The sequence below is a fragment of the Rutidosis leptorrhynchoides genome, chromosome 10, assembly GCF_046630445.1.
Source record: "Rutidosis leptorrhynchoides isolate AG116_Rl617_1_P2 chromosome 10, CSIRO_AGI_Rlap_v1, whole genome shotgun sequence".
Classification (NCBI taxonomy): Eukaryota; Viridiplantae; Streptophyta; class Magnoliopsida; order Asterales; family Asteraceae; genus Rutidosis; species Rutidosis leptorrhynchoides.
This window is the reverse complement of record NC_092342.1, coordinates 186764188-186779378: the sequence shown is the minus strand read 5'-3', so window position 1 is coordinate 186779378 and position 15191 is coordinate 186764188.

The following is a 15191-nucleotide window of genomic DNA, read 5'->3' as shown; positions in this document are numbered from 1 at the left end:
CAAAAATCGATCTCCGTTCGGGTTATCATCAACTAAGGGTTAAGGGGGAAGATGTCTCCAAAACCGCTTTCCGGACTCGTTATGGTAGTTATGAATTCCTTGTCATGCCTTTCAGTCTCACTAACGCACCGGCGGTGTTCATGGATCTCATGAACCACGTGTGCAAACCTTACCTCGACAAATTCGTTATCGTGTTCATCGATGATATTTTGGTCTATTCTAAAAGCGAAGAGGAACACAAAGAACATCTCCGACTCGTGCTTGAACTCTTGAGAAAAAAAAACTCTATGCCAAGTTCTCCAAGTGTGAATTTTGGTTGAAGGAAGTTCAATTCCTCGGTCATGTTGTAAGTGATCAAGGCATTAAAGTCGATCCCGCGAAAATCGAAGCCATTAGTAAATGGGAGGCTCCTACTAATCCTACTCAAATTCGTCAATTCTTGGGTCTCGCCGGATACTATCGTAAATTCATCAAGGACTTTTCCTTAATCGCTCGCCCTTTAACCGCGTTAACTCACAAGGACCGAAAGTTCATTTGGTCATCCGAACAAGAAACCGCTTTTCAAATCTTGAAAACTAAGCTAACCACCGCTCCTATCTTGTCACTTCCCAAAGGCAATGATGATTTTGTTGTATATTGTGATGCCTCGAAAAACGGTTATGGGTGTGTACTAATGCAACAAAAGAAAGTCATTGCTTATGCCTCTCGACAACTCAAGGTTCACGAACGAAACTACACGACACATGATCTTGAACTCGGTGCCATCATCTTTGCACTTAAGCTATGGAGACATCATCTTCTTGGTACCAAGAGTACCATCTTTACCGATCACAAAAGTCTCCAACATATCTTCGATCAAAAGCAACTAAACATGAGACAACGAAGGTGGATTCAGACCTTGAACGATTATAATTGCGAGCTTCGTTACCACCCCGGGAAGGCAAATGTAGTGGCCGATGCCTTAAGTCGAAAGGAAAGAGCGGTGCCTCTTCGTGTCCGAGCTTTGAATATCACCATCCACTCCAACCTTAATAGCCAAATTCGGGTAGCCCAAGATGAAGCTCTTAAGGACAACAACATCGCACGCGAACTTTTAAACATTCTCGTCTCCCGATTCGAAGTTAAGGAGACTGGACTTCGATATTACGCCGGAAAAATTTGGGTGCCTAGATATGGCGATCTACGAAACCTCATCCTAGACGAAGCCCACAAATCGCGATACTCGATTCATCCCGGCGCCAATAAGATGTACCATGACCTTAAAGAACAATATTGGTGGCCGAACATCAAAAAGGAGGTTGCTAGATACGTCGCCAAATGTTTGACTTGCGCTAAAGTCAAAGCTGAACACCAAAGACCGTCCGGGTTACTTCAACAACCCGAGATCCCGCAATGGAAGTGGGAAAGGATCACGATGGATTTTATCACCAAACTACCGAAAACGTCGGGCGGTTATGATACAATTTAGGTCATTGTTGACCGCCTCACCAAATTCGCGCACTTTCTCGCCATGAAAGAAACCGACAAAATGGAGAAACTTGCACGACTTTACATTAAAGAGATTGTAGCCCGACACGGAGTACCGTTATTGATTATCTCCGACCGAGATGGTCGTTTCGTTTCTAGATTTTGGCGTACGTTACAAGAAGCGTTGGGAACGCGTTTGGACATGAGCACCGCATATCATCCCCAAACCGATGGGCAAAGTGAACGTACAATACAAACCTTAGAGGATATGTTACGAGCCTGCGTTGTTGATTTTGGAAAAGCTTGGGACAAGCACTTACCTCTCGCTGAGTTCTCTTATAACAATAGTTATCACGCGAGTATTAAGGCCGCACCTTTTGAAGCGTTATATGGTCGAAAATGTCGCTCTCCTCTTTGTTGGGCTGAAGTGGGTGACGTGCAAATTTCCGGGCCCGAACTCATTCACGAAACCACCGAGAAGATTCTTCAAATCCGAGATAGGCTTCGGACGGCCCGGAGTCGTCAAAAATGCTATACCGACAAAAGACGCAAAGACCTCGAATTTCAAGTCGGTGACCGCGTCATGTTAAAAGTCGCACCTTGGAAAGGTGTCATCCGTTTTAGGAAACGTGGGAAACTAAATCCGCGGTACGTTGGTCCTTTCGAAATCTTAGAGCGTGTTGGAACCGTTGCGTATCGTTTGGATCTTCCGCCTCAACTAAGCTCCGTCCATCCTACTTTTCATGTATCTAACTTGAAGAAATGTCTTGCCGAGCCCGATATCGTCGTTCCTCTCGAGGAACTTACTATTAATGACAAACTCCATTTTGTGGAGGAACCGGTTGAAATTGTGGACTACGTCGAGAAGGAATTGAAACAAAGCCGGATCCCGATTGTTAAGGTCCGTTGGAATGCCAAAAGGGGACCCGAGTTTACTTGGGAAAGAGAAGATCAAATGCGAAAGAAACACCCTCATCTATTCCCGGTTCCGAAAACGTCAGATTCCGAGGAAGAAACAACGACCACTACGCCTACCTAAATTTCGGGACGAAATTTCTTTTAAGGTGTAGGTAATGTAACATCCCGCCTTTTTCCGTCAACTTTTCCGTTTAACTATTTTAAACTCCGTTATGTGTTTATAACATCTTCCGTTAATACGCGTTTCAATTATCTTGTTTTAGGTAATTTAACGCACCCGATTGCAACTTGAGGGACTTGTTTCGCCAAGACACCAAAGTGGTGACTAGCCACTTGACTAGTCAAACTCTTCCACCTCATTTCTTCATTTAATTTTTCCTTTTCATCTAATACTTCCACCATTCTTTAAATTCATCAAAAAGCAATTCCTCATCCAAATTCGTTCAAGAAGGATTCGATAAAAACAAATTACATATTTGAACTCCTCGTGATCTCCTCTTCGATTCCATACCAATTTCATCAAATTTGGGTAACTTTCTAAAATCACTAATATTATGTGTTCTTGAGATTTTTGAGTTAAAAGGTTGTTAATTAGTGTCTATGGCTCAAGTCTAGTATGATTATGTGTTTTGTATACTTGTTCTTGCTATTTTGATGTAACTAGTTCATATTGAAAGTTCACATGCTTAATCTTGAATTTTGAGTGTTCATATGTTGTTTGATGCTAAGAGTTCATGTTTTAATCTTATTCCTAGTGTTACTAGCTTCGTTATGATGTATGGTTTGGTTAAAGAAACCTTCTAAACTTGATTATGAAATTTGGTGAATTTGAGTTAGGGTTTCATGAACTAGAAATGGACTTTTGATGCTTTAAATGACACGAAATGCCAATTGTAAGTGTTAGGTTGTGTTGTATGCTTAATTACCTTCGAAACGGCATATTGTTCATGTAATTTGGTTACCAAATCATTAAATGGCATTTATGACTTGTATGCATTGAATGAGGAACATTAATTGTGGTTTTTGGTTGTTGTAAGTGGAAATTTGATTGATGATATGTGTTTAGTTGCATCCCTCGTCAAAATACCTTTCCAACGATGTATGATAGGCATTATAAGTGTTTGCGGGTCAAGTGTTGTGTTAGAATTGGTTTTGGCTCGTGCATACTTGTGGAAAAGCAGAAACAGACCTGCCCAGTGGGTGGCGCGGCGCGCCCCTATACCTGCGCGGCGCGCCAATAGGCCTGGCTAGAATCTGCTCAAATTGTCCCATTTCACGCGAAATGTTTGACTAGCTATTGACCTCCGATTCACATGAAACTTGTTTTAATACACTTGTATATGAATAATTAGCATAGAAAAATAGTCCGGGACCCGACCCGAACATGTTGACTTTTTCGTTGACTTTGACCAGACCAAGTTTGACTTTTTGTCAAACTTAACCAATTAATTATGCAATCTTTCTAACATGATTCTATACTTGTATCTTGCATGAAACTTGACAATTTGCTTCACATGCTACATAATCGAGTCGTGTCGAGCCATAGGACTAATTGAACATCTTTGACCCTTCGTGACTATCGTTATTGATACAACCTATTTGTTTAGGTCGAGACTAGCATTGTTCTTTGCACGTTTACTTGTTGAAGTACTATTACACTCTTGCAATCAAAGGTGAGATCATAGCCCACTCTTCAAACACTTTTATACTTTAAAAATCGTGGGATGAGAAAACATATACAATACATACTTACATATACTTTTCATACTTTAACGTTTTGAATACTATACAAAAGCAAAGATACATACGAGTTAGAACGAAAAGCCTCAAGTCCAATTATCATTAGTTACACTTGTAGGGTGTAAGCGAGAAATTATGTTGTGTGGCCATGCGGGTTTAACGAACCCTCATTCGAAGGAATGAAACGTTCTTTCAATGTATAGTGTAGGTTCTAACACTATTATGCAGAGGTATGATTCAGTTAAGCTTGATAATTGGGTGCTCGTGATACAAACACATCTTTTGAGATGTATACGCTTGATAAACGTTTTATACTAAACCTTGTGATACAAATATACTTTATGCATACAACTATGATTTCACCAACGTTTTCGTTGACAGATTCTCTATGTTTTCTCAGGTCCTTGAACTTAGGTGATGCATGCTTCCGCACATACTTTTTGATACTTGCATTGGATGTCGAGTATATTGCATACGTGGAGCGTATTTTGGCTACTTTAAATTGTGTCGCATGTGTTTCATACAAACTTTAACCATTGTTATGTACTCGTTATGGGAACTTCTTTTGTAAACATTGAAACATCCTTTTATGAAATGAATGCGACATATTTTCGGTCAAACTTTGTTATAAAGACCTACGACACATGTAATGGGACCATACGTAGATGACGCCGTCATTTGACGATTTGTCGGGGTCGCTACAATTTTAAGTTATGGTTATCTGGTTTTATTTTTATTGATCTCGATGAAGTGTTATCTGTTACAACCCTTTTATTATCGATTTAGTAAAAAATTGCGCTTATTTGAATTTGTAGGACGTTAGTCATATGTTGGTGTTTGCAGCACTAAAGTTTTTAGCTGACATTCTGAAGAATGGCATTTTTGGGTACTGAGATCATTTATTGGTTTATAGTATTTAAAATCAGTTTCACAGAAAGCAGTTTTATTTAATTACATTATTTGCAACTTGGGTGTAATGGGTCGTTTTTTTACTTGAATCGAATGATGAAGGCTACAAAGCTTTATTCTATTGAATATATGTGTAGGTTGTTGATATGGGCATGAACTTGGCGGTGCTTTGGTTATAATTGCTGTTGATTAGTAGCTGATATCAGTTTCTTTTCTATTTTTCTTTTATGGATTGATAGTTGCTTTTAGGCAATTGTTAATTATTTTGATTACTGTTGAATTATAGGTCTCATTAAGTGAACTTTTCACTTGCAAGGATGTGTAATGTAGCATATCTCTCTTATGTTACACTATCTGCCGGTAATTATATTCTCATCAAGGTATAGTTCTTATATCTTATAAATGCATAATTTTGGCTGTTGTATATGTATAGTCTCTTTAAAGACCCTTCATGTATGTTGTCATTTGCACCAAGCTTAATGTCGAATATGTTGTAGGCTGATAATCATGAGAAGATTATCTTGCAGAATAAGCCAAACAATATATTTGGACTCTCCCATTAAAAGATTAAGCATTAATGATGATAGATCTTGCTACAATGTGCAATTAGTCCAAAAGTCAGACACACATATATATTGTACCTAGCATAAAACCTATCTATTATTAATTTAATCTTAGTTTATGATTATGCAGGTGCTTTAGAATTTTATTTCTTAGTTTTCATCATCTCCATCTCCACCTTCAAGGCATCAACTTAATGTGTTTTTAACCACCACAATTGGTTCGCCCTTCTCAAAAGGTACCATAGATTTCCTAGGGTTAGGTTTCTTTAATCTCTTTCTTATTTAATCCACGATTGAAGTGTTTTGGCTTAAGGAATGACTGTAAAATTAAGAGTATAGAATCTTTCATTATTTACTTATATTTAGGTTATTATTTGTTGTCATTTTTTTATATATTGACATTTTTGTTTGATATTTAAATGTGTTCTTCAGATTTTAGTTGCTGCTCTTCGATTGCTTATTTGACCGAGTTTGATCGAGTTTAGGTTAGTATGAGTGGGTTAGTATCTTGGGTTTTGTTTTTTGTTTTTTTTTTTATCATTTATTGGTCGATAATCAAGCTCTCATTATCTTTAATAAGTTTTGTTGACTATCTATAATTTTTGTCTTTTAAGTTTTTCACACTTTTCTTCCTAATCAGCTTGGTAACAAAGTGACAATTGAGGTTTTTGGTTTATAATTTGGTGTCTAATTTATTTAAATCTTGGTTTATGATGATGCTGGTGCTTTCAAATATATGACTTTACATACCTTTTCGATTATATATTTTTGCTTTCAGTTACTGATTGAATTTGCTATCAAATTATGATGATACAGGTGCTTTCGTCATATTATGATGATGCATGTACAAGAAAAGCAATGGTTTCCATGAACAAGATACACTTTGACACTCATTTATCCAATTAATGACAACAAGTAGGTTTTTCTAACCAATTCCATTTTGTAAGTTGACCTAAAGCGTTAATGAACATACAGGGACATATGGGCGACAATGGACTGCAACTTTGAGAGCTATAATTCATTGGCAATATCGGACAAATAACTCATATGGACAATGATGGACTGCAAGTTTGAGACCTAAAGCGTTAATGTTTGTATTATACTTAATTTATATCTAATATTTCGTTTACCAACATTATTTGCCTTCATTTGTTTATTACACAGATTTGGTGGCGAATGTTTACATGAGCTAACACATAATTAATTATATTTAAAAAATTTATTGACTAAACCCGCGAATTCGCGGGTCTTAAGCTAGTTATCATTAATATTATTATTATTATAGTATTATTATTACTACAAACATATTAACATTTTTTTTAAAATATTTACATATAACAAATTTTGATTTACTAATATAATACTAATTATATAGATATATATGTATTAGTATAACTATATGTATAACTATTAATATATATATATATATATATATATATATATATATATATATATATATATATATAAAACTTTTGAAATAACAAAAAGATTACTAAATTAAATAAGTAATATACATAAACTAGTTTGATTTATTATTATGTGATTATATGTGTTAATATATATAAATGATATAGGTTCGTGAATCCGAGGTCAACCCCTTATTGTTCAATATCGTCATATGTATTTTTACTACAAAATACAGTATGGTGAGTTTCATTTGCCTTCTTACCCTTTATATTTTTGGGCTGAGAATACATGCGAAATTTTTATAAATGTTTTACGAAATAGATATAAGTAATTGAAACTACATTATATGGGTAAATGATCAAAGCCGAATATGCCCCTTTTGCTTGGTAACCTAAGAATTAGTAAACCGATCAACTAATTGACGCGAATCCTAAAGATAGATCTATTGGTCCTAACGAACCCCATCCAAAGTACCGGATGCTTTAGTACTTCGATGTTGTTTTTATCATGTTTGAAGGATTTCCCGGAATGATAGGGGATATTCTTATATGTATCTTGTTAATGTCGGTTACCAGGTGTTCAATCCATATGAATGATTTTTGTCTCTATGCATGGGACGTATATTTATGAGAAATAAAAATGAAAATCTTGTGGTCTATTAAAATGATAAAAATGATCGTTTATGTTAAACTAATGAACTCACCAACCTTTTGGTTGACACTTTAAAGCATGTTTATTCTCAGGTATGAAAGAAATCTTCCGCTGTGCATTTGCTCATATTAAAGATATTACTTGGAGTCATTCATGACATATTTCAAAAGACGTTGCATTCGAGTCATCGAGTTCATCAAGATTATTACTAAGTCAATTATAGTTGGATATATTATGAAATGATATGCATGCCGTCAACTGTCGATGAAATGGAAGTTTGTCTTTTAAAAACGAATGCAATGTTTGTAAAATGTATCATATAGAGTTCAAGAACCTCGCGATTTAATCAAATATTGTGAATCATTTGTAATCGATATGGACTTCGTCCGGATGGATTAGGACGGGTCGTTTCAGGGGAGCTCCTATTCTGTTTGTTAAGAAGAAGGATGGTACGTTATGGATGTGTATTGACTACCGTGAACTTAACAACCTTACTATCAAGAACCGTTATCTGTTGCCGTGTATCGATGATCTGTTTGATCAACTTCAAGTATCAAGCGTCTATTCAAAGATTGACTTAAGGTCAGGTTATCACCAACTCAGAGTCAAGGAATCTGATATTCCCAAGACTGCTTTTCGCACTCGCTATGGACACTATGGGTTTTGTATTATGCCTTTTGGTTTGACTAATGCTCCTGCTGTGTTCATGGATCTTATGAACCGTGTTTGCAAACCCTATCTCGATAAATTCATCATTGTATTCATTGATGACATCTTGATCTATTCTAAGAGTGAGGAAGAACATGAGCAACATTTGTGCATGATTCTTTAACTCTTAAGAAGGGAACAACTTTATGCTAAAATCTCTAAGTGCGAGTTTTGGTTAAAAATCGTACAATTCCTTGGACATGTTGTTGATAGAAGCGGAATACATGTCGATGCTGCTAAAATCACTGCTAATCAGAACTGGGAGATACCAAAGACTGCGAAACATATTCGCCAGTTTTTGGGACTTGCCGGTTACTATCGGAGATTCATTAAAGATTTTTCTCTCATTGCTAAGCCTCTTATGAAGCTAACTCAAAAAGGGAAGAAATTTGAGTGGTCCGAAGAACAGGAATCTGCTTTCAAGATTCTGAAACAGAAGTTGACCACAGCCCCAATTCTATCTTTACCTGAAGGTACTGATGATTTTGTTGTTTACTGCGACGCTTCAAAGCAAGGCATTGGTTGTGTTTTAATGCAATGAGAAAAGGTTATTGCTTACGCATCTAGGCAGTTAAAGAAACATGAAGAGAACTATACCACACATGACCTTGAGTTAGGTGCCGTGGTATTTGCATTAAAGATATGGAGACATTATTTGTATGGTACCCATTTTACAGTGTACACTGACCATAAAAGTCTTAGACATATCTTTGATCAGAAACAGTTGAATATGAGACAAAGTCGATGGCTCGAGACATTGAACGATTATCACTGTGAGCTGAAATATCATCCTGGCATGGCAAATGTAGTTGCCGATGCCCTTAGTCGAAAATACGATGTTAAACGTGTTCGTGCTCTAAATCTAAAAATCAAATCAAATCTTATCTCACGAATCTGTGAAGCTCAATCTGAAGCTATTAAACCGATACTTATCGAAGGTGAAGGACCTATTGGTTTTGAAAACCAACTGCAAGTGAAAGCTAATGGTACACGGTACTTTGGCAACAGAATTTGGGTTCCTCGTTTTAGTAATCTCCGTGAACTAGTCTTGGATGAAGCTCATAAGACTAGATATTCTATTCATCCCGGTTCCAGTAAAATGTATCACGATGTGAAGCAATTCTACTGGTGACCTAACATGAAAGCCGACATTGCTACTTATGTTAATAAGTGTCTTACTTGTTTGAAGGTCAAGGCCAAACATCAAAAGCCTTCTGGTCTGTTGACACAACCCGATATTCCGCAGTGGAAGTGGGAATGTATCACTATGGACTTTGTTACTAAGTTACCTAAGACTGCGAACGGTAACACGATACTATTTAGGTCGTAGTTGATCGTCTTACTAAATCTGCGCATTTCATACCAATCAAGGAAACCGACAAGATGGAGAGATTAGCACAGCTTTATATTAAAGAAATTGTCTCACGTCATGGTGTTCCTATCTCGATTATTTCTGATCGCGACAGTTGATTCGTTTCTAGATTTTGGAAAACTTTACAATCTGCTCTTGGAACTCAACTAGACATGAGTACAGCTTATCATCCTCAAACTGATGGTCAAAGTGAAAGAACTATTCAAACCATGGAAGATATGCTACGTGCTTGTGCAATCGATTTTGGAAAAGGTTGGGATAGACACCTACCTTTGGTTGAATTTTCTTATAACAACAGTTATCACTCCAGCATTAAGGCTGCACCTTTTGAAGCTTTATATGGACGGAAGTGTAGATCCCCTCTGTGTTGGGATGAACTTGAGGACAGACATTTAACTGGTCCTGAAATCATTCATGAAACTACCGAAAAGATCGTTCAGATTAAGCAACGTTTAGAAACTGCCCGTAGCCGACAGAAGAGCTATGCCGATAAGAAACGAAAAGACATCGAATACCAAGTTGGAGATAAAGTCATGTTGAAAGTATCCCCTTAGAAAGGTCTTGTTCGCTTCGGTAAGTGAAGTAAACTCAGTCCACGATATCTTGGGCCATTCACAATCACTGAAAAAGTTGGTCCCATGGCATATTGATTAGAACTACCAATCGAACTCAGTCAAATACATGATGTGTTTCATGTCTCAAATCTTAAACGGTGTCTTGCTGATGACATGCTCGTTATTCCTCTGGATGATGTTCGCATTAATGAGAAAATGCACTTCGTTGAAGAAGCTATAGAAATCATGGAAGGAGAGGTTAAATAAACGCGTAAAAGCAAAATACCTATCGTTAAAGTCCGGTGAAATTCGCGTAGAGGCCCCGAATATACCTGGGAACGCAAAGACCACATGAAACGGAAATATCCCCATCTCTTCTCAACTACTGATGCAAACAAGGAAACTACCTAAAAACTTCGGGACGAAGTTTTCAATAACGGGGAGGTACTACAACGACTCTCATTTTTCCATTCTATATTTCTAATTTTTCCATTCTATACTTTTCCTTATTAAATGCCCAACAATACAATTAAACTTAATAATTAAACTTTAATCGATAAATTATTAAGTATTAAGAATTATAAAATACGATAATTAACTTTGTACATTAATTGACAAGTTAATAAAAATAATTAGTTAATTAGTCTTTGTGAACAAATAAATAACTTTAAGACTTGTGTACTTAAAATAAGTAAACATGGATAATTAAGGGGTAATTAAGCTAAATTAAAGTGCAAGGTTTAAAGTGAAAATATTAAACCCTAATCTCCCTAAACCCTAGCCAATTTTTAGAGGGTAAAATTACCCTCATACCCTCTAAAATTTCGGCCCAAATCACCAACCCTAACCCCTTCTCCAAGTCTAACTTGTTCCCTAAGTAATTCCTTATAAAACCCTAATTCTAGAATAATCCTAACACTCCTATAAATAGGGACCTAGGCTAAACCATTCCATGTACCAAATCACAAACAAATCCATCACTCAAAAATCTCTCTCCCTCTCTAATTTTCGGCCAAAGCCAAAAATATCACCACCACCCATCGAAATCTTCAAGGGTTTCCAAGTGATCTTCGAGTTATTCTTCGCGTTCTTCGTGTTCTTCAAGGATCTTCAAGAAGTTCTTCAAGATATTCAAGGCTTTGATCTTCCATCTTCATCGAGTTCTTCTTTTCTTTGTTAATCTTCTTGGATCTTCAAAGGTATAATATAAAACCCTAAACTATTTCCATAATTCTTTGATATTTGTTTTAATTTATATTCATATAAATTCATAAACATATAATCATAAGAACAAACCTAGATCTATACATGTAAGAAAAAAAATATAAATCTATACATACATGTATGTATGTCGACTAGAAAAAAAACGAGGAAGGAAACTTTGATCTTAAAAAACCCTAGATATAATTAGGAGATTTGTTAGTGTTTAATTAAGGAAACAAAATAAACCTACATATATATACATATAATTCGACATATACATATATATACATGTAAAAATTATATTTTTGTATACATATATATATATACACGACATCATATACATATATACACTAAAACCCTAAACCCTAAATTAAATTAGACTACTTTAATCAAAACCCTAGTTTTATTAAAAACCTAGTTAATTATTAAACCCTAATCATTACCTAATCATTACTACATTAAATAAAACCCTAATTTACTAAACACTAATTTATAAAACCCTAGGACATTAATTACTAAACCCTAGTTATTAAATACTACTTTAAATAACTAACTCTAATTAATGAAACCCTAATACTACTTATACTATTAATTAACATGTATACACTGTTACTATTATTAACACCTATAACCTACTACTTATATTGTAACACATAAAAACCTTTTTGGGATATGTATTAGAGATGTATAGATCTTCGAACTTTCTTGACGAATGGTTTCTACGAAACTCTAGGAGAAAGGGTTTGGATTTTCGATTTAAAGGGTCCTATAGCTCAAGCCCCTAGACATGAAATGGCCATTCGAAGGGAAAGGGGTGATTGGAAGCTTATCTAATACGACAAATATCCTAAAATGGAAAACACTACTTAAGTAGAAACTTTCTAATTATAAAAGCTTACTAAAATAGGGAACCTACTAAAATAAGAAACTTTCTAAAAATAGAAACTTACTAGGAATAGAAACTTAGTGAAACAAACTATACATAAACATGTACTTAACCTCAAACATGGGCAAAACACTTAACTACTCTTAAATGTCAATAGGTTGACTTTCCTGCTCACTCGTTCAACTCTCTATTTCGAGGAATAACTCTCTCTCTACTTACTAAGGTGAATTCATAGCCCTTCTTTATTGCTAGCAAACTTACTTACTTTTGGGGTGAGACACATGTTGTTTTTACTTTTTATACTTTAGACACAAGTACCAAACTGTTAAACTATGCTATACCCGGCTATGCCTGACTAAGTCCCTACAGTGATATTTTTAGTTGTTGCGGCATGCTTAATTATTGGGGGTAGGCCTATCGGGAGTAACGTCCCCGATACATTTGGCTAAGTCTTTGTATTACTTGATAATGCAATTAAAACCGACAAGGACAGACACAACTTGTCATGGGGCAAACTTGAACGTTTAGTCTAAATATCACGCTTTGGCATAACTTTTTGATCCTGTGGGAGACCAACTTTACAAACTAAATCTTGTGGTCTAAAACAACGGTCGAACTTTTGTTAAACCTATGAACTTCACTCAACCTTTTTGGTTGACACTTTAGCATGTTTTGTCTCAGGTGCTGTTTGATTCAAGCTTACTTATCTACTGCTTATGTGATGCTACTTGGGCATAGGATCAAGAGATTATCGCATTTATTACTATTGCCTTTAAACAATTACTTTATTCCTTTGTAACGACATTTCATTTTCCGCTGCGTACTCATTGAAGTTAATTTTCTCATTTAGTATTGTTCTCGTTATTATAATATGTTGGTATATTTTGATATTAAGTCACATTTCGCCCAGGCCCATAACTGGGGGTGTGATACTAACTACTCCTAGCTAACTGTTCCTAATTCCCTATTACAATTTAATTATCGCAATTTAATTATCGCAAATTATTTATCGTAATTTTAATTCTCGCAATTTTACTTATCGTCATTTAATTTCTGTTATTTATTTTACGCACTTTAAATATTGTCGGGAAACATATACAATGTTTTGACATATCATATCGACGCATCTATATATATTATTTGGAATAACCGTAAGTCACTCTATATCGCGGTAATGCTCGAGTTAGCATATAAAGGGTCGAGGTTGATTCTAAAATAATATATATACTTTGAGTTGTGATCGAGTCTGAGACATGTATACAATGGGTCACGATACGTATTAATTAATCCGAATATTATATATTAAACTATATATGAATTATTGAATTACTAACTGTGGACTACTAACATTGGACAATTAAAATGAATTAAAATATTGATTATAACATATGAAACTAAACATTTCTTCAAGTCTGCCACTTGATTTCATCTTAAACCTCATTTGTATCTTGACGATTCCAATCTGCGTTCAAACCTATCATAATTCTTGAAAACACCTCAATCGAGGGGATGAACCAACCGCACTTCATCTACGAAAGAAAAGATTGATGCACATAGTTATGCACCTGGAGAACACTCAGAAGTTAAGTAAAAGTTTACCACGTATCTGCACCAAACCAACTGGCAGTGTTGTTTCCGAAAATAACCTTGCAATTAGTAGACAGTTTTGTTACAGCTCCAGCAAATCAACTTCGACTCTTCAGTCGGACTAGCCTTATTATAACTTTGATATATAAGTTTGATTTTCGTCATCGTTACCGGGAAACCTTTTATATCCCGCCCCATTAGCAGTAAACTTACCAGCAACTTCATTACCCTTTGACTTAAATCTCTCAGAAAAATCACTATATTTAATCCTTGAAATCTCATCATGTATTCATCTACATTCTGTAACAATAATTGCCATACCAACTACTGAGAATCATCAATCATCAATCTCGAATCTCGCAGCATTTTCACCTCAACAATTATATGTATACATATAACGTGTAACTCCTGGAAATTTTGATCTTCAATTCTGAAATTCTGAAAAGCACCCAGTCTAGGAATCAATACTCCAAATTTTGAAAAAAAAAAAAAAAAAACTGAATGAAGCAGCAGAAACTGTAGACAACCGTAAACGACCTTAACCGTCGAAAGTTTGATGATAAAGAGTAGTATGTGGGTAAAGCTCAGAAAAGTTAGAACTGGAAAACGGATTGAGCAAACCATGAAGGAGACTGTGGACAAATCACAAAGACTAAGCCTGCCTTCAAAGAATCCAAATGATTCAGTATCTGCTGAAGTCATTAACAAATACCTTGCTCCTGACTCTACATCTTCACAAACAAATCTTCTCCATCATCCGTTGATATTAGAAATTATAAGATATCATCGTATCTTTCATTATAAATATCCTCGATATTTCTGAATATATTTTCATAACTATTCTTATCAGAAATCATTAGCTCTTTGCATTATCTGTGTTACATCATAAAGGAAACTATTTTAGTTTCTAAATTCTGTAAACCTTCGAGTTTAAAATATGAATGTTTTTGAAGAAGTGTTGGGGAACTAAAGCATGAGTTAGTATAATATAATGACACTTGATCAACGTGATTATATTACAGTAAGTCATGTTGAGCTCCTAATGGAACGTGATTATTCACAGACCTTACCGTCATCATGTGCCATGTTACACGACTCTTGTATTCTATTTAACCTCTAAAAAATATCAAGAAAATATTTTCTTGATGATTTGGTCTTTTCCGAATATTTTGGTAATTTGACAAATCAAGACCGTACTTTTATAATTTCTTTCTTAGAGCATTAAT